Source organism: Thunnus albacares, chromosome 2 (genome assembly GCF_914725855.1).
Source record: "Thunnus albacares chromosome 2, fThuAlb1.1, whole genome shotgun sequence".
NCBI classification, from domain to species: domain Eukaryota; kingdom Metazoa; phylum Chordata; class Actinopteri; order Scombriformes; family Scombridae; genus Thunnus; species Thunnus albacares.
Genome location: NC_058107.1, coordinates 7,082,477 through 7,091,636, shown reverse-complemented (window position 1 = coordinate 7,091,636; position 9,160 = coordinate 7,082,477). Strand labels below are relative to the sequence as shown.

The window sequence follows — 9,160 nt, the reverse complement described above, 5'->3', positions numbered from 1 at the left end:
TGAATAGACAGTAACTGTACAGTTTTTTGTTTTTTTCTTTTGCACATCTCTGCTTCCTGACACTTTATGCATGTATGCATGCTCTGCTTTCACATCTCTTAATTTATTTACATTATGTCCATAATGTTTTGTTCCAGTAATAGAGACATTACTTTTTATGTTTTCTTCGTAATTGTGCACATTATATGTAAATGCTTTACTGATGTGTTATGTTAATAAGAAACTGTTCTTAATGCCTTGCCTGATGAAATAAAGGTTAAATAAAATAAAAATAAATAAATGTTTTAATTTTATAATTTTCTCCTCAAATTCCTGCGGTTGAATTGCATTGTATTTTATCTTTTTATGCAAATCAACATGGGATACACTTGGATTTTGGTAGTTCCCTTTTCCCCATTACATTTATTAAAACAAAACTGCTCCACTACTGGAAATCTGCAAATCCTCCAACACTGGAAACATTTTTGAAATGCAGAAAAACACATAAGCCATAGGAAATTTAAATATGACAAACAAGAATATATTTTTTATTTATTAGGAAAATATGGTGGTTTTAGGAGCAGTTTGTTCTGCACATGTAAGTGAATAATAAATTGTACAAATACAACGTTCTTCAAAAACCTAGATTGATAGAAAAAATGTCACAGTTTAGAATAAATGGCTTCTGATCAAAGTAGTCTGCAGGGGTGGGGTTTGCTGCATTTGGACTCATGACCTCAGTATTTGTAAAATGCTGGCTGTAGCCCTGAACAGGGCTCAGCATGTTTGTGGTTGTTGTTTTATTTGTGTGTTATGTTTAGTCACGTTGCTTCTCAGATGGAGTATATTGTTTGTGTTTCCAGCAGTTTGTGTACACCCTCCACTGCCTCTCAGGGTTCTGCTTGTTTGTGGAAAAAAGGCTGTCAATTGTGATAATTATTCCAAACAAAATGCTTCACCCACTACATATAATTATGCCACTGATGCTAATTACTGTGTTAGCTATTAATGAGTCATTAAACAATTATGGTCACCGTCAATGATATGCTAATGAATTTCACATGAAATGTGTAAAAGTAAGTATCCGGCAAGGTGATGGATGGAGGGCTAACAAACTGAGAGGACCAAACACTTGAGCTGGCCTGGATCTTATCAAATCACACATTCTTTTTAGCATTAGCATTTGCTATAATTACCATTATCAATAAACTGGCATATATCATCACCGCAAATATGATTTAACCCCTCTCTCCCTGAGTCCAGCATTCACATGCAGGTGACGCATGAACATAGATATAACAAAAGTGGTGTCTTTGGTCTGAAGTGCAGTATCACTTATACTGAGTGTAGAGATGATAGCAATTATCATGATCACATGTAAAACTTTGTTAAGATTTGGGAAAGATGGTAGTCTTAGTTTCACATTGAAAAGTCAACTGTAACTTGAAGCATGAGACATTTAGAGGGATGTGCTTACTTCCTTAATATTTAGCTAAATCATGATTTTTCCGTAACCTAAGTGCTTTAGCCTAAATGTATGTGGGACTCAGAACACACTTGCTGGTCTGGTGTCAAAGTGTTGTTCTTTGGATGCAAAATGTTTGTGTAAAGAAATGTTGCCAGTGAAATATAATCCAGGTGGCAATTGCTGTACATTTTTTAAAAAGCATATTCAGAAAAAAACATTAGACATTTAGAAACAGGGTTGTGCGAGGCCATATGTCTAATTTGGTCATTACACTGTAAACAGAGTTTCTTAAACTGTGGAGTCAGGACCCCATGGTAAGCTGGTGATTCCACAGGAGATTCTGCTTGATATTTTTGATAATATATGGAAATTTGCTTAATGTCCTCTCAATGAAAAAAATGCTGAATCATCCACATACTGCACAGATCAGATTTTTTCTTTAGAAAAAAAAATGTCACATGACATCTTGACAGCTGTGTAACTACTGGAATCATGTGAATCTTGTGACGTTACAGTAAAATGGGATCATGATTTAGAATTCCATCCGCAAAGAAATATTATCCAGAAATTTAACAGGGACTTTGTTTGGTTGCGGCTATTTGCTGATGTTTAATGTGAACAGCCAGCAAGGATGTATCTCTGCTGACCTTATGTCGATGATTACCACATCAGAATAATTTTCATCCAGTGATCCAGTTTTATTGAAATTGTGAGAGACATATTTCCAAAAAAACAAAGCATGTCATGTCACAAAATATCTATCTATCACATGAATATACAACACTGAAACATTTTGAAGCATGACTGCTCTGGCCTTCCATACACCTCATATGTAACAACAGCAACCCAGGCTCACACCAAGGTGTGGCTCAGTTCTTCACTGAGCTGAGCAGATGATGCATGTCTTTGCATGATGTGTGTGGGTGCATGGGTGCGTGCACACATGCGTGGGTGTGTGTATGTGTGCATGTGTGTGTTTGTGAAAAAAAGAGACAGGCTGCTTTATATGCTCCTGAGAAGCTGGCATAATGAACTATTTCATCTAATGGCAAAATATCCCTCTATTTCAAGTTCCTGGAGTGAGGACCTTGGGCAAATTGATGTATGTCTCCTCCTCCTCCTTCTGGACCTCTTTTCTTTTTTCTCCAGCAGCATTATGGGTGATTCTAAAATATTAATATGAGAGTGCATTTAGCGGAGAGCAGCTCAAATGGGTATTCTCTCGTGACTCCCCATTCAGGTCACTGGGGAACAGCTGCCTGTTTCTCTGCCTGCCTGATTTACTCTAAATGCAACATTAAATATCCCCTTTCCTTTTTGGAGGTTGCATGCATCATGCTCTCTCTCACTCACTATAAATATATATTGTATATATTGATGATAATATATATATATGTATGTATGTGTGTGCACATATATATATATATATACACACACACACACACACACACACACACACACACACACACACATATATAACTATATATATATATATATATATATATATATAGTCATTGTGTTGTCAAAGGCATCTGCCCAGACCTCAGTAGAGCAGCTCCTGAAAACAGTGATTGGAATAGACTGAGTGTCATATCCAGTTAAAACATGAGACAAACAGCATCACCCTCAGAGACAATCACACACAAACACATACTACATGAGCATTCATGTGCACATACACGCACACACACACACACGCACACACACACACACACACACACACACGCACACACACACACACACACCTGTACACTTATAGTCCTGAACAAACAAAAAACACAAAAGAGCATAAAGCAAACACAAATACACACATGCACATGAAAACACAAATACCAGTGTCTGTATATTTAGACATGGAGCCCTGTACATCACATTCATGGTATGATCATCACAGACGACAGTATCCCTGTAAACACTATTATCACAATATTCATAATAAACTGAAAACAACAATTAAGAGCTAAAACCTATTAAATTTATCCACATCATAGATACACAAGATAACTTTATTGCCCCTCTGGAGGAAAGCATTGCTGCAAAACATGGCTTCAGACTACAAGATTTTTGCTTTTATCTTTATCTAGTCTTTTTCCATATTGAACGTAGAGATGAAGCAAAGGACTAAAGCTGGAACCATGCATCTCTTTGCTGCATGTAGGTGAATGTGCACAGGGTCACTCACATTTGCATGGATGTTCCTTTTATATTTATATTTAATATGTTTATGTTTGTTTCCTTTTCAGACCTGCCTCCAGACTTTTGTTAGTTTAGTAGGACATAGAGGGGTGTCATGCAGTCAATTTTTTTAAGGGGGCACAGTATCAAAATGCACATGTTAATGTTCACACAGAACCAAGTTGTTACCAGTAACTATCTGCTTTGGCTTCTATGTTTATGATCAAACCGCCCTCCTATCGGTAACTATCTTCACCTCTAACTGAATGACACTTATCAACATTATATTGCATTTAATAGCAATATTGAAAAAGAAAATGTTAGTGAAAAGGCTTTAAACTCAGGGCTAATGTTAGCTGGTTAGCTAGCAGTACTGTTGATTTTTCAGTGTGAAGTAAAGAAAGCTCACATCACTCATGTCCATCCTGTTTTGTAGGACACATTTAAGTGCTGCAAATTTGTTTTGACAAAAAAAATAATTTAGCTACTAATAATAGCAAAGGACCACAAGCTAACACTAATGTTACTGACTTGCAGGTTACAGTTAAAACCACTCATGCTAAAATCACTTTAAACAGGGAAATCAAAACATTTTTATGGTGCAAGCTGAGATTGGTAATTCACATCTCAAACTGCGGTTCCATAAGCTCTGCTTTGCACTGCATAGTAATTCCAGCTGGGAGGAACCAAGGTCTGTATGTAAAGAACATACACAAAGGCAACCTTTGTTTATATACTATATCCATAAGGCTAATTAAAAACATTTATTGTAAAAATAGGAATTAAAGCTCCCCTTCACTCAAAAATCAGTTTTTTTTCATGTTCCTGCAGTTGAATGTATGAGCTTGTACAGAATAATGTATGTACAGAGTTTGTTTTCACATTCATCTGCTGAAAGTGGAAAGTTTCTCTGAGCTCAGTGACAATCCAATTTTAGGGGGGGTCAACAAGCATGATTTGTGACATCACAAATAGTTTGGTATTCATGATGTGCTAGACTACATTTGACAGTTTGTTATGGTTCTTTCTATAATAGGCGACATGAAAGCACTGTTAGGAGAATATAAGAAGAGTGATGTTTTTGATCCATGGCTGTTTGTCCCTGACAGTGCCCCTTAGTCTGTTATGAAGTAAAACTGAGTCCTGTGGTGGACAGCTATGATTTATTGGCAGAAATTAGCTAATTATCATACTTATGGTTGGCTATCTGTAGGTTATGGTCAGAACTAAGTCAATACCTGCATAAAGACTGTCAAACTGAAAGCTCCTGATGATGCATTTCTTCCTTTATGGAACTGGTGTCTGACACTGACAGTGACCTCTACTGACAAATCTGCAGTATGGTTTGAACATGCACATCCGTAAGTGCAGACATAATTTAGTGCATTTTCCAACAGGAGAAGAACAACCTAAGACCAGCACACAAAAATGACACAGCATTATTATGGAATGTTTATCATTGATCTTTTACTGCATTTTCTGGCATTAAAGCTAATAATGATATTACAACAATGCCCCTGAAGATTTTCCTTTAGAAAAATGAAGCACTTTATTATGCTTTGGACAGATTATCAAAGGCTCCATATTGTTTCTTGAGGCTGAGCCTAACCAGACCCCATGGGTACAGACCTGTCTACCAGGCCAGGCTCCAGCAGTGGGGCTCAGTCGTTCTTTTCCAAGTGAGGTTTCTGCCCAGGGCACAGATGTCGCTGTTTTAAAGTTAACTTTCACACTATTTGTTGACCTAAATGGACCTCCTGTGAACAAATGGGACCCTCTACCCTAAGTTAAAGGACGGATTAAGTAAGGGATGATGTACAGCAAGCGAGTCATTAATGTGAAATGAACCCTGGCAGGGTGATGCAGGGCGAAGTGGAGGGATCTTGAATCAGCCTGAAGGGGTTTATTTCACAATAATTTCCCGCTCGCTATTTACTAAAGAAATAAAAAATTTGACACAAAATATTGATTTAGAAATGATTTTATTGATTCAAAAATTAAGCTAAAAAAATAGTCCGTTAGATTCTACAGTTGGAACTGTGTGCAAATGTAGCCGGCAAATGTCCCTCCTGGGCTACTGTAGGGCTAGACAGGCTGTAGCACCGCCCTTTCCTGGTTGTCAATTTTGTTTGGTCTGATATATAAGCTGCACTGAAAAGACCGGATATGCTGCTGTTCTCCTCTGGCCCCGGTGCAACAGGTTGTTGGTGTTTAGCAAGATAACGCTCTGATACGTAGTGGTTTCATTCCGTGAGTCAAGGCAGCGATGCCGTGTGTTTTACGCTGTTTTTTTATTCACCGTAGGTCCCGTCCTCTAGCAGCCACCTGCTCCCACGTGTTGAGTCCTCTGCCTGATTATTGCGCAATTTGCACATAGGAGAGGTAAATATTGATGTTTGCCTATGTTATGCATTTGTTTGGCAGTGTGAGTTAATTAATTTAACCCGTTTTTTCTGTAGATACTAACTGCCACTGCTGTTTTGTTTTGCGTCATTTTGTTATTTTGATTAGTTTTGTTTTGTTTGGTCTAGCTTAATTTTTCTTTTCTATATTTTGTTTTCATGGTTGCTTTGATAATACAATTGGTTAGTTTGCTTTAATTGTTTTATTTTTCTTTGTGGTATTAGCCTTTAGTTTCATTAGGTGGTCTCTTCTTTTGTTACCTCTTGCCGCCCATCGTGGAGTTGATCATTTTCCCCCAAGAAATCAGTAATGTAGTGTGCTGTCGTTTAACCAGTGTTTCTTTGTTGTAGTGCTGCCTGTGGACCTGTGGAGAGCGTGGCCGCCTAGATGATGGAGGGTTTTGGTGATAGAGTCCTCACTGTTGCTTCTCACCCCCATAAAAGCGTGTTTGGTAGTCATTTTTGCACTTCCTTCACAATTTAGTTTTTTTCCCCTTTGGTTTTTGCCTCGCTGTGTGTGTGGGTGTGTAGGGCACAGCGGCGTGGTGGGTGCTCTGTACCAGTATAACTTGGCTATGGCCGACCACGCCTTAGCGCTCCCATTTTCTTATAATAGTCTATTGTTACTGAAATATCTTTTGTACTTTTGCACAATTTTAAAGTAGTCAGTATTTAATAAATCTCCTGTTTTAACTTCTTGTTAAATTATTAGTTATTTTATTAATAAATTTTGTAATCTTGGGGGAACTCTCAGTCCATTATCTGTATCATTATAAGGGATCTGTGGCCTTTTATCTGGTGTGAGTTGAATATTAATGTGTCAGTGCAACCTATAATTCTAACAGAACCAAAGTTGGGCCTTGCTTGGTTGGGCCCGGCCACATTCTGGCGTTGTCGGCTGGATACAGTGGCTGTTTATCTGGGCTCACGAGACAAGGATTGATTTTGTTTTGTTTTTTTTTTCGTTAGTTTAGTTCAGAGTTGGTTTTCTTTGTGTGTAGTTTAAACAAAACAGCAGTGGCAGTCAGTATCTACAAAAGAAACCAGTTAAAATTAATTAACTCACACTGCCAAACAAATGCATAACAGGCAAACATCAATATTTACCTCTCCTATGTGCAAATTGCGCAATAATCAGGCAGAAGACTCAACACGTGGGAGCAGGTAGCTGCTAGAGGACGGGACCTATGGTGAATAAAAAAACAGCGTAAAACACACAGCATCGCTGCCTCGACTCACAGAATGAAACCACAACGTACCAGAGTGTTATCTTGCTAAACAGCAACAACCTGTTGCACCAGGGGCCAGAGGAGAACAGCAGCATATCGGGTCTTTTCAGTGCAGCTTATATATTAGACCAAACAACTGGTAACAATATTACTATTATCACTACCGCTTATCACTTAAGTTAGTGTGCAGTGTTACGCAACTAAGAGAGGCACTCACCAGATCTGCTGCCTTGCCTGGATTGGAGGACAGGATCTTGCTAAACTTTTCCCTTTCTGTAATGGTTGGAGCCCAGTAGCTCTTCAGGCTGCCGTCACATCTGTGCCCAGTCACAGACATTATCTCTATCGTTTTCTTGCCACATGGTGTTGAGGATGAGTGATAGTTGGTAATTTTACCGGATTTCTTTCTGTGGATTGATATGATTGGATGTGGTCCTTCAGAGTCTATGAACAGAACTACATCCTTAGCAACAGTCTGTTATTCATAGCAGCGGTTTGCTATTCAGAAGTAACAGACCGTAGAATGCCGTAATTGTCCAATCAGAATCAAGTATTCAACAAAGCTGTGTAATAAAGGAGGTCATCGTTCATCCTCATCCTGGATACCTAAACTGTGAAGTGATCAGAAAAATGGAGGTGGTCTTGGTCGAAGTGAAGAACAAGTTAAAGGAAAAGGAGAACAAGGAGGTAAAATCAGCTGTTTACTCCTATTGTATGCAAGTTCTGACAAGGGAAGTGAAGCCAAACTTATGTAAGGAAAGTCAGTGGGCGTAGTCTACAAGATTGATGCTGTTAAATTTTTGGAACTTGATTCACAGATATTTAATAGATTACAACATTGTTTTCTGACTGTCGATTGCCCAGTCAGGTACAGAAGATTTTATTGTTGATACAGGAAGTGGAATAGGACTTTCAATTATTTATAGAAATTTGTCTTTGAAGCATATAAACAAATTGTTTTACTTTCTATGACTTTACATTCGTTCTTAAGGTATTATTATTATTATGATCGTTATTATATTGCTGCTCTTTCCCAAGTGGCTGCTTGTTAATTAATCAAATTAACTAATGTCATATCATGCTGGTGCCAGTGTTTGAGTTCTCTCTGTTCAAGTCTGTTTGGGTTGACTCTGCATTTTGGATCAGGTCTAATTATCCTCAATCCCTTTGAATCAAGTCCCTTTTTTTTTTTTTTTGAAAAATTAATTTATGGATGTTGGGTTTGGTTAGGTTTTCCACAGGTCATTTTGGAGGGAGGACTTCTACTATAGTCTTTATATCAAAATCTTGTAAGAAAAAAAGTACAATGATTTTAAGTAAGTAAAACATTTTTCTACGTTTCTAGAAAAAAAAAATCTGTTAAATCTTTGGTGTTGGCACACTGGTCATGAATGAAAGCTGGACAATGAAATAGCCTTTCACCACAGATTTTATTTTAATGTAAATACGAAAACTAATCATTCTGACTCTTAACAACACACATGCCCCCTGGGCCACAAAGAGGGCCCTAATTGTTGTCATCATTATGTTTGTTTCACAAATGACAGATGACAGAATTGGCAAGAAAATGTCAGCCACTGCTGCCAACATACGAGCTAAAGCAGCACCCCAGAGATGCAGGGGTGATGTATCAGTACCATCCACCCCAACCTCTTCCCTATGCAGAATATGTTGCTTCATAATTAATTAGTTCACCTGACTTTCTCCTATGCTACTGACGAACAAGAGCCAGAATTCCTGTGGCCATGAGAGAGCTTCTGTCACTTGAATATAAACACATTTTTTCAGGGCATTTGCTGAAACAACTCATGTTTCATTGAGACAGTGTCATTGGGATAGTTTGATTAATAGAAGTCATATTTGATGTTGCAATACATTTTGCTATATACATTTCGAAATGGCAGCAA

At 37.9% G+C, this 9,160-nt stretch overlaps 1 long non-coding RNA gene across 2 annotated transcripts; it reads left to right on the top strand.

Annotated features, from left to right (window-relative positions):
- Positions 1 to 5,730: 5,730 nt before the first annotated feature.
- LOC122970356 lies at positions 5,731 to 6,771 on the top strand. Of its 2 annotated transcripts, none has more exons than XR_006399184.1 (3): positions 5,731 to 5,822; positions 5,927 to 6,004; positions 6,376 to 6,771. It is a non-coding gene; the product is annotated as an uncharacterized LOC122970356 (long non-coding RNA). The 2 variants fall into 2 exon arrangements; XR_006399186.1 differs by having other exon boundaries at positions 5,738 to 5,825.
- The last annotated feature ends 2,389 nt before the right edge of the window (positions 6,772 to 9,160 follow it).